General features: G+C 45.8%; 2 protein-coding genes across 3 annotated transcripts in view; one reads left to right on the forward strand and one right to left on the reverse strand.

Moving 5' to 3' along the window:
* Nucleotides 1-6,919, reverse strand: part of C8H1orf21 (chromosome 8 C1orf21 homolog) — a 108,774-nt gene extending 101,855 nt beyond the window's left edge. The window contains exon 1 of one of the 2 annotated variants that reach the window (XM_040566478.1): nt 6,792-6,919. The gene's annotated coding sequence lies outside the window, so the exon portion shown is untranslated. Of the gene's footprint in view, nt 1-6,282; nt 6,478-6,791 lie in introns of those variants that run through there. The other variant, XM_040566476.1, reaches the window with a different exon arrangement.
* Nucleotides 6,920-6,948: 29 nt separating this feature from the next.
* The window catches only part of COLGALT2 (collagen beta(1-O)galactosyltransferase 2), a 157,264-nt gene continuing 149,673 nt past the window's right edge, over nt 6,949-14,539 (forward strand). Inside the window, exons 1-2 of the mRNA XM_040566471.1 lie at nt 6,949-7,082; nt 7,234-7,328. The gene's annotated coding sequence lies outside the window, so the exon portion shown is untranslated. The remainder of the gene's footprint in view (nt 7,083-7,233; nt 7,329-14,539) is intronic.

Here is a 14,539-nt window from a genome sequence, read left to right on the forward strand (position 1 = left end):
AGACCAGCCATATCTGCTCCCCCGGCTTTGGCCTGGCTTATTGAGCAGCTTCGGTTCTGCTATTTCAGATTCGCGCAAAAATAAAAGCTCAGGAGAGAAAGCTGAGCCTCCGGGCATCCACCAGACCACAGTTGCCACGTGCATACGTAACGAGCGCGACTGCCCTGGAAGGCAAAGAACAGCACCCGGTCCTTCAGTCCTTCAGCATCACAACCACACCTTCAAGCGCCGCTCGCACCGGCTCCAGAGGGCACCCGGCTGCTGTGGGCGGCTTCCCGGGGCGGCAGTGCTGCGCACATCCAGCCCCACAGAGAGACCCTCGCCACGCTTACTGCGCGGCAGCTGCCTTCACACGACGGCGTGGCTGAGAGGAGGAGGCCCATAGGCAGAATTAAGCAGCAGGGCCCAAGCTGGGTATTGCCGGAAGAGAGAAACATCTTAGTCATCCCTCAAAGTGAAAGATGAAATGGGCTTACAGCCCACTCCCAGCCCTAAAAAGGCAGCCTCGGTTTTGTTTTACCAAGCGATTCTTTCCTCTGACTGCTTCTAGTAAAGACGTGCAAATACCCGATACTTAGAACTTTATTTAACCGTTCATAGAAATGTAGTGGGAATTCTCCACATAGGCAAACTTCAACCCCTTTTCCCCAGGATCAGGGCATCAACACCAGCATGCCATCTAGAAACCTGCCAGGTTCACGGAAAGTGCTGCGCCACCATAAGAAAGGCAAGAATAATAATTTGCTCCCGACTCTGCCTTCCTGCTAAAACAATCTGCCCGCCCAATATCCTAAACTGCACAGGCTCCACAAATCTAATTAGCCACAAGTCGAAAACGTAGAGGTCTATTTGTCAAATATGCATAATTACATTAAAGTTGTCATGCTTTTATTAATAAAAACTTGGAAAGAGATGAGATGAGATACAAATACAAAGGAGAAAAGTTTAAAAGGTAAGTGCCTCCCCTTCACCAAATAAAAAGCTGTCTTTGTGCGGACAATGCATATATTGGGCAACTTGCATACATTTTTCCTTGTTTATTATAAAAGCACACGATCACCAAGGTCCTTTTATGTTCTGACGTATGACTGGGCTCCAGCTAAATATCGCTTCACGGAGTCCAAGGGGTGAGGCGATGGTATTTATAGATACGCTCAGGGCTAGAATTTTGGTTAGCAACAACATAGCTATGGCCCGAACCGCCCAACACACCCCTCTGGGAAAATGCCCACCTGTATATATAGATCCTGCCACGCTCTTCCTATTAAATACGCGTTTCAAGCAAACTTGCTTTTTCCCCACCGGTTTTGGAAAAAGATCGTGTCTACAGCTTCCCGTTAACGATACGCAGATAGAAGAAAAACAGGCCACTTGCTAATAAGAGGAAAGACCCTTCCGTGATCCTGATGCTCCTTCAGGCATGCTCAGTGGTTTAGATTTTCCAATACCAGCAGCACTTGAGCTCCACTCCCAAAAGCGGGGCCCATCATCCTAGGCACAACCCACCCATCAGGAGGAGCCTCTGCAAACAACTCACAGCTCACATACCTAAAGCAGACAGTGCTCCGCAAAAGAGGCAGGCAGAACGAATGCTTTTCCCTGGTTTAGATAGTGCATTCAGAGCTCAACTAGCTTAGAAGAGCCCTGCCCAGGGGCTGCCCAATATTCCAGTGAAGTCACTTGGCACTGGCATCTCTTCACTTCTCTTCACTCCACAGCTACCTCCCTTAGAGGCACGCTACAGCAGACACCCATGCAGGAGATGCTGTTGGATTAATACTCTGTTGTGGAGATCTTACCCATAAGCACGCCCAGTTGTTTTGTATAGCATCACTATGTAAGTGTCTCTATTTTTAAAACAAACAGGAAGTGTTTGCCAGGTCACTCTCTACTCTTATCCCATCCGTAAACCAGTAAACTGAAATTCCACCCACTTTAATCCTAAATTCACCGGCTCGAGGGTGCAATAGCAGTATAAAGTGACAAGACAAACACTTTCTGTTTGCTTTAAAAAGTGAAAGTTTGACCCACTTTAAACAACAGGATCTCAGAAACTGCCAGAATAATAAAGAACAAATGAACGGACCGCTGGAGGGCCTCTTTTAATAAACCAAACCTAACTGCCATTACCACTATAACCCACACAGACGCCTGGACCACCAGTACAAAAGCAATTACCATAGGTTGATTCACAGTCCAAAGACCCCACCTGCCTGCTACACAAAGAAATTGTGGATTTAAAAGGCAACTTCTTAACACCCACCCATTCACTAAGTGGTCTGGGATGGTGTGGAGAAAGCTAACCAGAAGACCAATGTAGGGAGCCAGTCCTTGGTTTTGCTGTGCGATGCCACACTTCTTGGAAGCTGTATTTCTTAACTTCAAGCTGTTTCATACTATTTCTCAATGCTGTTTCCCGCATCCTTCCACATCCCCTAAACTGCTGCACCAAATACCTTGCAAAGATTTACTTTGGCAGGAACTTCAAACAACATTGCTGAAGTCACTGCTTGGCATACAGCAACTCTTTTGTAGTCTGCATGGTTCTGAACTGAGACTTACTGAAATCTATGTACAGGATGTATAGCTGCAGAAATCTCATTACTTCTTGGGTTTTAACATATTTTTTTTTGCATACAGTCACCTAAATGTGACAGCTGCAATGGTACATAACTAGGAAAGGTGACTGAAAGCGTTGCTGGGAGCATACCTTACTGCAGACATATGGCAGTTATCTTTACATACATTCTAAGGCTTGTCAACATCTCCAAACATAGTATTTTCCATGTAAAAATCTAAAAAGGAAGATAATCTCCCAAAACTCAGATAAAATCACAAGACGGGTGCTTCAAATGGCAGGCCGTAAAACAAACAAACAAAAAGATTTTAAATACTTTTCAGAGTGCACAGCTGCACTGGAAGTTCACCAACACAGGACACTGTGAACACTAATGGGTTTACAAAACGCAATCAACTATTCCAGAGAAGCCCGTCCATCAGCAGCTCTTACACACAACTGGAACTGCCAGCCCAAAGTCCTCGCAGAGCAGGGACTGCTGGAAGACTGCACCAGGACAGCGACAACACTGCAGTTAGGCACCCCCATCAGAGGACAGACACTGAGCCAGACAGAGCTCTGGTCTCCCGGAGAGCAACTGATCTTGTTCAGCTCACACAGCTGAAGAAGACACCGACCTGTCAATAAATTGGAGTTGAAGTAGACTAGTACCGGTAGAAGACATGGTCTTAAAGTTACTGACTGCTCATCACATTACACACCGCCTCTTCTCTGAGCATCCTACAATAATACGGCCTGAACGGTATTTCCAGTTGCCAAAAGTACCTTTTTAGATTCCAGTACACCCAAAATGTGCTTGCATACATTTAGTTGCAAATATGTAATATAGCACAAGGATAAGCCAGTAGCATAGTAATATGTATTTGCAAGTGCCTATGAAATCCCTTTGCAATTAGATGCCTGCTTAAACAGAGGCAACAAGGAAATAAGTAACAACAATTAAAAACAAAAAAAAACTTTCCAGAATATTTTTTGAATGATTATACAAAATACAGCGCTGTTCTATCATCTTCTGCAGAAAGACGGAGGAGCAACACCTTACCTTTCCCTGAACAAGAGGCAGATTGGAAGGGCTCAAGCTCCACGTCAATGCAAAGGCCTCCAGCCATCTGACATGAGTCAGTTATTCCTTCTTGCCCCCAAACGCCCTACGCCACTGCACACCGTCATACCAGTGGGCATATTTCACACTACAGTATTTTTAGAGCGAGGTGCGCTTCCACGGCACCAGAGCCCACATGAGATGGCTGCACTACGAGCTGCGACCACAGATAGGGGTCCCCAGCTAGGCCCTGCACAGACAGATTCAGACAAGCGGTCCTTGCCGTAACATGGATAAACGCCTCCCTCCTCTCCAGCTTCTTCCCCCACATCGCACGCTTCCCTCTCCTGCCTCCCAGCTCTCAGACCCGCTGGCACGGTCTCACCTTTGCTGTGCCGGCGCTGCTGATGCCTGCGTCACACAGCCCATCCCACCCCAGCCGCACCCCATCGCCTCCTCTCCGAGTGGATTCAGGGAGACGAGCCTTAAAATCTCTGCTGCCGCAACGCTGCTTCCACGACAACGAGGAGAAACAGCCAACTAATAATGGACTGGTTGAGGGGCTTGCCAGCTTCAGCAAAGATGTCTGGAATGACTTTTTTCTTATAAAGCATCCAGTTGAGCGTTGGTCATCTTGGATGCAACACCTGTGCTGCAACAAGCAGAGCCCACACAGCACCCCAGGCAGCGTCGGGCTGGGCACAAAGACGTTTGCTCGTCAACTAAATGAAGCTGCAAGCAACTTTGCCCACGCACGCGGGCTGCGCCTAATGCACTGCAGAAGCTCCTGGAATACAGACAATCAATAGTAAGCACATTATAATACTGAGAAGTTTACCAAGATATATTTACTACGTCACTGTGTCCATCCCTTGCGTTTTGGTCAAATATATGCAATGCGCTAACTGCAGCACCTCTCTCGGCTACAGTCAACCTAACCTATGATGTTATAAATATCATTTGTTTACCCGAAGTTGAATGATCATTTCAACTTTGTTAATCTGATTGCATAACAAACTACAGCAGCCTTAAGTAACTAGGCTGCAGTCTCCAGGACAGATTGGTCAAAATCACTCATTTCAGCACCCTGCTTTTTGGAAAAAAAAAACAAAAACCAAAGTGAAATAGATAATGAAGAAAGAAGAAAATCCAAGCACCTGGCTACTGCTTTCAGAGCTGGCTATAGTATGAGATGTATCGCAGCGTGCAGATGCGGCGTAATAACTTCACACCTGGTCCAAGCTGCTAGCACAAGCTAATGTGAAATGTTTGCAACCAGAAAACAATATCGCGCAATTAAAGCACACCCTGTTATGTCTTATTTGCAGCTATCACATAGGCTATTAAGCAAACTATGCAGCGTGTATACAGCGGATTTCCAAAACAAGCGATCGCATGTATACAAACAAAGGGCGTCATTTTCATGGCGGGTCCCACAAAAGCCTCTCTGCCGCCTAGACGTGAGATCTCCAGTCAGCAGTGCCAAGCTGGCCCTGCCCTCCCTAGGCCTCGCACCCCTCTGGAAACACACACAGACAAGGCACCTCCTGAGACAGAGTAACATTTAAAGGGTCTTTAGACGATGGGAAGATTTGTAGTTGCGTTGTATTACATTACCACCAAGTCTCACACAAATCCAGCCGCCCCATTATACAACACTTGGGTTAACGTAAGGTTAAAGAGCGTCAGGCAGCGTCAATGTGCTCAGCTTGTACTGAAGGGCAAACACCTCCGGCCCCTATATGTGGCAGATGTTCAGAAACCTGCTGGTTAAACCTCCTGGTTAGCAAGTTCAGAAAGCAAAACCGAACCGCACGGATCACTCCCAGCAGGCTGGGGCCAGGATACTTGCATCAGGATCCAAGCAAACGGGGCATGTGGACGGTAAAGGCCGGGCGAAACGGAAAGCAAAGAGGGCAAGGAGCGCGTTTGGGCACCTCACTTTCCACCAGCCCCCGAGGAACGAAGAGCCAGCACGAACAAAACCCACCCGCGGGTCGTGGCCGGCTCCCCGCAGGCCTCACCGACAGGCTCCCTCACTCACCCCGCCGGGCGTCGGCCAGCGGGCGGCCCTGCCCTGCCCTGCCTGCCCTGCCCTGTCCCGCGGCCCCCGACGGCCCCGGCCGCCCCAGGGGCACGGGGGGCCGGCAGAGCAGCACCGCGCCGGGCAGGGCAGGACCGGGGGGCGAGCGGGGGGCGAGCGGGGGGCGAGCGGGGAGTCGCCTCCCTCAGGCTCAGCCGCACCGCCAGCCTGACACCTACCGGGCAGCGGCGGTCGTGCCGCCCGGCTTCGGCCGCCCGCCGCTAGCCCCTTCAAAGAGAACGTGGCGTTTCTTTTTTTTTATTATTTTTTTCTTTTTTTTTTTTTTTATTTTGACACGAAAAACGCGCTGCTCCCGCCGCCGGGAAGCCCTGCGGCTGAGGGGAGGGTCCCGGCCCCGCTCCGTGCCCGGCGCCGCTGCCCGCACAAAGCCCGGCCGTGCATAAAGGCTCGCCCGCAGAGCCTCGGCGGTCGGCCCCCGGCGGAACGAGGCAATCCGAGGGTGCACGGCCCGGCTCCCGCCCCGGGGGGCGACGCTGGGCCCCGCTCCCGGCAGCCCAGGCCCGGGCCTCCGCCGGGGAAGCGGCGCCCCCCTCCCGCGGCCGCCCCGGGGGCGCTCACCTCAGGCACCGCCGCCGCCCCGCAGCGGCTCCCCCGCCGCCGAGAGCCGTCAGCGGGCGCCGGCCGCGGGCTGGAGAAGGACGGGGAGGCGCGGGGCGAAGCGGGCGGCTCCGGCGAAGCGTGCGAGCGCGAAGGCGGCGGCAGCCGGGCGCGGAGCGGCCTCTCCGGGCAGCCGGGGCGGGCCGAGGCGGGGCCGGGGCGGTGCGGAGCGGAGCGGGGGGCGGATGGAGCCGAGGAGGAGCCGGCCGCCCGCTCCTCCCGCCGCTGGGGCAGAACCCCGGCCCTCCCGGGTGAGGCCGGGCTGGAGGGGCGGGCCGCCCCGCTCCGGCCGTTCACGGTTGCCCTCGAGGCTCCTCCGAGGAGCCGGGGCAGCGGCTCCTTCCTGCCCGGCACCGCCGCCGGCCCCCCCCCCCCCCCCCCCCCCCCGAGGCGCGTGTTGCGGGCAGAGCTGGCGGGCGGGCGCGGGTGGCGGCTCGCGGCGAGCCGCGGTGCTGGCGGCAGCCTCTTACCGGCACCGTCCTGCGCTGCGAGCTCCGCGGGGCTCTGGCGGAGGCGAAGGCAGCGACCCGCACCTCGGAAATGGCTGGCCGCCACCAGGCCCGCCGAAATTCAGGGCAGGGGGATAGCAGGGTGCAAGGCCTTGCGCGGCCGCATCTCGTCCTGCAGCGCCTTACATCCTCCCGAATCCAAAGTACCAATTTGTCGCGCTTCGGCGAAAATCCCTGACTCGGAGTTGCCCAAACTCTAATGGGATGAGAAAGGCAGATGCACTAGCGTAACCTGTCCTCCCAGTTTCTCTGGTAAGCTCCCAGTAAAGCAGCAATGCCTAAATGTGCTGAGTAGGGTCGGACAGGGCCCTGACTCACACAGGGGCGGTTTGCTGCACGGGCTGGGCTCAGCGCTTCGTGCTTTTAAAATTAATGAGAATTTGTGCGTGGGCTGTCGTTACAGAAGTGCTGAACCGGCAGTGACCTGACCTCACCTTCTCCCCTGGCAGGGACGGGGGGCTGGAGGGCTGATGGCCGTCTCTGTCACCCTGATGTTGGGTAAGGACACGCTGGGGCCATGTAAATATACAGAAATACGTCCCTGTTTCTGCTTAAATGGAGGCAATTGGGCTGGACCGGGCAAAGATTTATCAGTAAGGCTGAACCCTGGAAATCCTTTCCCCACCCCTTTAAGCTCGGGTCCTTTTGGCATTAAGTTTAAACACCATTCCCTTCTGCAACTGTGTCCCCGCCATTCTTTCCTCCTTATTTTGTAGGATTAACGATAACATTAGCTAAATATCTCATTACACTTTCTCTACTTCACGCTATGGCTTTGAGACATTTCTGCATAGCTTCCTGCCTCCAAAGATCTCACAGATAAATCATCTGGTGATGGGTATTATTTACGTTGCATAAGAGTACGGGTTTGTTTGCAGAAGTACCCTAACCCGAAGGCATATGAATGCTGCACAGACTCATTGTCTGCTCTGTCTTGGCTAGATTGTAATTTTGAAACAGATGCATCACACTTAAGATTCTGAAGATGTTTAAAATAGGAACATATCCTTAATTAAAGTGAAGAGCCTCATAAGAGCCCATTTAACAGTAGTAAGTTAGTATTAAAAATGCCCCCTTTCTAATGCTTTGTTTCAAGCACAAGTAATCAGACAGGGTAATGTAAAGTACTTGTGTCATTTTTATAGTCATTTTGAAAATCCTTTAAAAATTTTCCCGCTAGCCAGTTTGTCCTGTTCCATTGACTGTTACAAATAAAATTACAGTTATTATCTACTCTCTGCTTTTTAATTACTTCACTGAAATCTTGTTTGCACACTGGGGATGGCAGTCATGCAGTGATAGGACTTTATCAGGTCAAGCTGTCGTTACACGCTCTCTGATTTTATGTGCAGTGTTTGCGTGAGCAGTTCAATACTTTGAAAGGGTGCCTGTGAGCACAAGGGCAGGGATTTGTTTCATTCTCACTCCTTGACCTAAAAGTCTTGTGACAGAGAAGAAATCTCTGTGGATGGACTTCTTGGCACGCTCTGGAGAACGTCCCAGCACCCAGAGCATCTCAGGGCAGGAGTCTCAGTGTGTTGGGGTAAGAATACACCAGACATCTAAATAGGGTAAGAGATGCAGAAACAGAGACTCCTCTGCCGTTGGTGTCCTTCTCCCATTCAGCAATGGGACACCAGAGTGGTTCTCTACCTTATTGTGATTTTTTTTCCCCAAAATTCAATCCTTTTTAGCTTTATTGCAGCATGCACTCAAAATTTCGCAGGCAAAACTTTTTTTTTGTTTTCACAGAAGCAGTCTGTGGGTATGGAGGCATAGTTTTTCATGAAAATGACTGTCGACTGAAAAAATGGAGGCTGGGGTGAGGCTTATATAGCTTTTTCAGGTTGTTTCTGCCAAGAAGTGCTACCATGTGAACTAGAAAGACTTTAGTAAGCATACTTTTTCTTATCATTTACAGTTTTAGTATCTTCCAGTAAACCAGGCAGAGATGTTTATATCTAAGGACATTTCTCCTTCACCATTATGAAAATGTTAAGATAAATAACAGTTTGTTTGCCAAATCATTGGCAAGATCCCATTTGCAATCACTGCTACCTTCCTCTTTCTAGCAATCTAATTATTTTTCTCTGAATTGGAAATCACTACCGGAAAGGTGGACATAAGCAACATCAAGAGATTCCAGAAGAGGGAATATTTTCAACTCTAGGTTGACAAGTTTGAAGTTGGCCAACTTAGCTTTTTACCCTGTTTGCTATAGAGTGCCTGATAGTGTTTCCTAAGACACATGGAGTTTTCACAGTGAAAAATACGATTGCTATGCTGCTGTAACTGTGCTTCCAATAAAAATGACCAAAAAAGAGCAGCATAAAGCAAACATATTTTGTTTAGCTTCCATGAACAAACTTCTCTGATGTTTTCCTTGTGATGCATGCTGCTAGTTAACATTCATAATAGAATTACTTACATGTATATCTACTTCCCCATGCACAAATTTGTTGATCAACTCTTTGTATACTACTGTAGTATAGTCACTTCTAAAAGAAGAAAATATGTATTTCCCTATTTTCTCATGCTTGATTTACTCATTTTTTTGACACAGCATACTGGGCAGTTGTTTTTAGAAGCTGGAGGATGATAAGTAGTGTAAACAATTTCTGATCTCCAAAACATACTTAGTACCAAGTGTCAGCTGAACCTGATTCTCTGCCCCTGCCTAGTGGTGCCTGAACCCGATTATTAGCTCATTACCCTGAGAACAAATTATGATTTTAATATCAAAACCAAGGGCAGGGCAGGGGGTTGTTTCTGCAAGAAGACAACAGCTTTCATCTTGAAAGAAAAAGAAACCAGCTTTCTCGATTCAGTGCTCCTGGTGCTGTGGGAATGAAATGACTTCGAGTGCGGTATCCAGGGACTTAAAGAGTAGCCAGAGATAAAATTTGCAAAGACAAAACTCTTTCCAGCCTTTTCTGGTTAGAGGATTAATGTAAGAAAAAGAAAAAAAAACTTGCAAGACACTCAGAAATCTTCAAAAGTAGAAGAACGAGGGTAGAAATGAATATCAAGAGAGTCGATAGCTCCAGACTGCAACTGATCGTCTTCTTTTGAAAGAAGCTCCAACTCTGGGCTAAATTCTCCCATGCTAGATTTTAGAACCCTTTCTTCTCTAAGACAATAGCTTGTGTGCCACTGAAATCATTAGGTTTATAATCGGGAAGCTGTGACCAAGTGAGGCTACGTCTGACGTAAGTGGGAGGTTTGTTCATATTGACCCTGACATAGCAATGAACTAGCTGGAGCAGACAGGGATGTGTGCAATTTAATTTCCAACAAAGTCAGCAGGCTTTAAAGTTGTGCACAAATTGGTGAATTTGTGTCTCAGATTGAAATTTTACACTATGATAGATTTTACACTATGATAGATTATTTGTTGGCTTGATCGGCGTTTTTTCTATTCTGATAAATCTGCTTTAGTAGAGTATGGTTTTTACCCTGGCTGCTATATATTACCTCCAGTGTGGATCCAGTTGTGGCAGGATTATGTGCCTGTTTTCTTATGCTCATACTCACATTACAGCATGCTTACATTCACAAAAGAGCGTTTTCAGTACACTGTCACTAAGTATGTAGGGAGATTTAAGTGTTGCAGCTGGTATATGTGCTGAACAAGCCTCAAAGATATAAAATGTAAAAGGGGGTGTTGGAAAAGGCAAGAGGGTAATTAAAACGGCGGTTTAGAAACACTGATTTAGCCCATTTATAGAAAAAAGAAGTATTTGGCATCGAAATGTCAGTATTTCCTGATACTTTAATGAAGCTCTGTATTTCAGAAATAGGAAAAATTAGAGAAGTCATGGCCCAGCTTACAGATAAATAGGTGAAATTGCTACACAATTTTTCTAATTAATGATAGTTGAGAGGAAAACTAAAATGTGTGTAAGTTGTTGTTGGGCTTAAAGGTTCTAACCGATAGGTGTCTAGAACTTGCCTGGGAGATGCTAATGTAAACCTCAACCACAGCACATTCATTTTCCCTTTAAGAATAATAGTTCCAAAACATGGAACTATTACCTAAACATGCTGATATTCAAAGGTCTTTGTAAACATAATCTTTAGGGTTGGAAAATACAATTACCGTGAAAGGATTCTGACAGCCAGGATGATTAAGCCATTCCTCTGTCCCTAAGGACAGGAGGAGAATCAGAGCCAGGCTCACTTGGATGAGATTGCTGGTGCTGCTTGATGAGGAAGAGAGGACAGAAATGCACAGGCTATCTAGATTTAGTCTCCTTTCATGGATTTTCCATGCCCTGTAAAATTTACAGATGTCACTTACAAAAATTTGTACAAGATGGCAAACTTGCTGAAGTGGGTTTGATGTTGTAAATCAAGGAGCTGCTCTTTGAGCTGTTCTGCTGCTTGACAAGCAATACAGGAACAGACGCGTGAACTCCCCGGCTTCTTTTTAATGGTGCATTAACATCAAAGTCTAGCTTTACATATTTAAATGATTACAAATTAGTGCATGTTTGTTTTGCACAATCTGGCCCTGCTCATTGCATTCACTGTCATTAAAATGGAAATAGTGTTAATCTGCAATAAAGAAAAAAATGGATTGCAAATTCTCAGCGTATTAGAGAATGCATTTTAACAAATAAATAATTATTTTAGAGTAAATAATGCCCTTGGAAATGTGGATTGCTCTTATTCACCTCAATGAGCGGTACACCTGTTCAGAGGGCAGGATGGCGACGGAAATATTTAAAAAGAGTCAAAGATTAATCTGCATTACTTAAAGCTGAGTAATACTCCTGAAGTTTCTTGTCTACGTTTTTGTCATCACAGAATAGGGCCTGCATTAAAAACTTGGGACCGAAAGCAAGCCCAGCTGTAGGAGATACCTATAGGTACTCCTGGGAATTTTCAGAAAAGCTTTACTGATCGCAGTTTTATGTGCAATGTTTGTTTCTTTACTCTTCAGATTAAATTATTCTGTTTATACCTGGCCTTGCAATTAGGCAAGATAAGACAAAATAGGTAGATAAGTCCTCAGATAAGCCGTGAACATTTTGGATGCTGTATAAATGAAAATAAAGGTCAGTGTCAGAGCATCCAATTCTGAGGTCCTAATTCCAGATTAATGAATTAGAAAAGCTGTTTGTTAGTTGCAGGTGAAGGCAGAGAGAGGAAAAAGCAAGCAAGAACTGCAGTGTTCAGTTGTTCAACTTTGTTGGCACAGCATAGATACAGCTGAAGTTAATACATTGAGACTGTTAGCCTAAAATATGTTTCACCCTGGGATGGGAGTTATAGGCTGTGTACTTATACTGCAATAAGATAATCCTCTAACAAGGTAGTACATGATCTGAAGATACAGGAATTTAGTGACAACTGAGGACTGGATACTGTGCTCCTGCTTAGACACCAACAGAAAAGCCATTTGATTTTATTGTGCAGAACTGGATCCAAAGCTCATGCTGAGTAATGCTAGTTCCTGAGTTAGCACCAAAAGTGGAGAACATTTTCTTCTAGTCTACACTTGCTTCTCACTTCTACTTTGACAGGCTAGCATGTCTTCTGTTTATTCCTCCTAAGCTAACATAGCTCATTTTGACCCTAAATTCATAAATAGCACTTACGTGAGCAGCTCCATCTCCTGATCTGGAAAGGTGGCACTCTCCTGTTGGGAGCACTGAGGGACACTCTGCTCACCAGTGAGTTCTCCTTCTGGCACAGGTTTTTGCAAGGCACACATCCACTCCCACTCCTCCCCTCTCCATCAGGAATGTACACAGTTTTGTCTGCATTAGAAATCAGACCCCATTAGTTAGAAAAAGAGAGATTGTCCCACAAGGAGACCCCATCCAGAAGTACTTTGGGATCTGCACTGCCTGCTCATACAGACTATAGGTTGCATTCAGACGTGCTGTTGTGGCAAATGTCATGGAGGAGGCTCCCAAGACTGTGGCTTAAATAAGAAGGGTTATTTGGAAGCCATCCTTCATACAGGGTACTTTATTTTGAGTTTGCTGTCTGAGTATTTGGAAAATAGTTGGGTTGGTATGATGGGAGATAAGAGTTGCTATGTAATGATTCCTTGGTGGGACGACTGTAATACAACAGTAGCAGTTTACTTGTTATGATAAGATCTTTTAACTGTTGATGTTGAATATTGAGACCACTATTTTAGGAGATATGCATTGTTAAGTTTTACACAAATCAATCTTTCAGGGTCCATAAAGATAATCTTAGCAAGAACATAAAGCAAAAACTGGTGGTTATAATAATAATGTAGAATTAGAGGATTTTTCATGTATTTTAATGTGCTAGACAAAAAATAAAATAAAATTCCATGTTTTTAACCAGATGAAGGATTGCTTCATACAGTAAAAGCCAAGATGGGTGAAGTTATCATTTGTGTATTACCTCAGACATTTATTAGCATTTCAGTAAGGAACTGTGCACCATGTGCAAAGTTAAACATGTACACAACTGTTATTAGATCAGGGTCTCAGGTTCTGACATCTCTTACACAGATGGAAAAGCAGGGACAAACAATGAGTCAGTAAGTAGCCTACAGAACACAGACTTGGAGAAGAAAAGCTACCAGCTGTGGCTAATAGGACATGTTTTAAGAGCTAGCATGAGTTCCTCCTTTTTATGCACTGAAAGTGGGTGCTGTAAAGAAATATATAAATGGATATTATAAGGAAATATATAAATGGATTTGTCTGTTTAATTTTTGTACCAAAACGAAACTATACTGACTTTAGAATAGTGCTGTCCATATGGGAGAGAAGGTCTATTTCATTGTGCAACATTGCATGTTATTCTTTTTTTAATTTCCAAGCCGAGGAAATAAAGAAAAAATACTCTATGCCATTATGCTGCTATTATGGCAGAGAATTTAATTGAATTCAAATCAAGGCAAAGTTATGATTCCCTTAGAAATTGTAACTTGGTCCAAAACACTGAGCTATTTTGGAATGATTGTTACTATGCACCTTTACAGAAAATATTAAACTGATGGAATGTATGTATTATAATCAATAAGGGAACTATTACTTTGAATTTCACAACTTATAAAGATATATGATTAATCACAATTGTGTTTTGATTATAGTTTTTACATATAAGTTACGATACGGAACTATAGTGTAGTATTTGTCTCCCTCATCTTAGGCATCTCAAAGTTAAATGTCCATGTTACAGCTAGTCATCCATGGCTCCTTTTATAGCCAATGGAGAGAAATAGTAAGGGACAGAAATAAAGACCTCCAAAGGCTGATTTGTCTGACTTTCTTGGGTGAGTATCTTGAGATGAAGTGAATGACCTCATGGAGGCTTGCATTGTGTTCAGGTAGCTAGCTCGAACACGGGCATCTAACTTGTGATGTCTCACCCGAATGAGGTGAATCCCATCCTCAGGGATGAATTCTATAATTTTTATTAAGGCAATCATTCCATTGTAATTTTAGGCAGCTTTCTCTAAATAAACAAGTAAACTGTTTTGTCATTTTTGCTTGCCTGCTTTGTTAGAGTTTGCTTTTCCTACTCCAGAGGAGGAATATGTTCAACGCAGAGATACATGGAAATGCTACCCCTTCAGCAGTAATTACTCGAAGAAGAAGTGCTTTCAGTTCTTTATCAAAACACATTTGTTTGCTCCCTAGACTGCTCAAAAGTTTCTCTCTTGGAGAAAGAAGAAAAACAGTCAGTAGAAAGAAGGATGTTCTTTCCAAAAA

Source organism: Cygnus olor, chromosome 8, assembly GCF_009769625.2.
Source record: "Cygnus olor isolate bCygOlo1 chromosome 8, bCygOlo1.pri.v2, whole genome shotgun sequence".
In the NCBI taxonomy this organism is placed as follows: Eukaryota; Metazoa; Chordata; class Aves; order Anseriformes; family Anatidae; genus Cygnus; species Cygnus olor.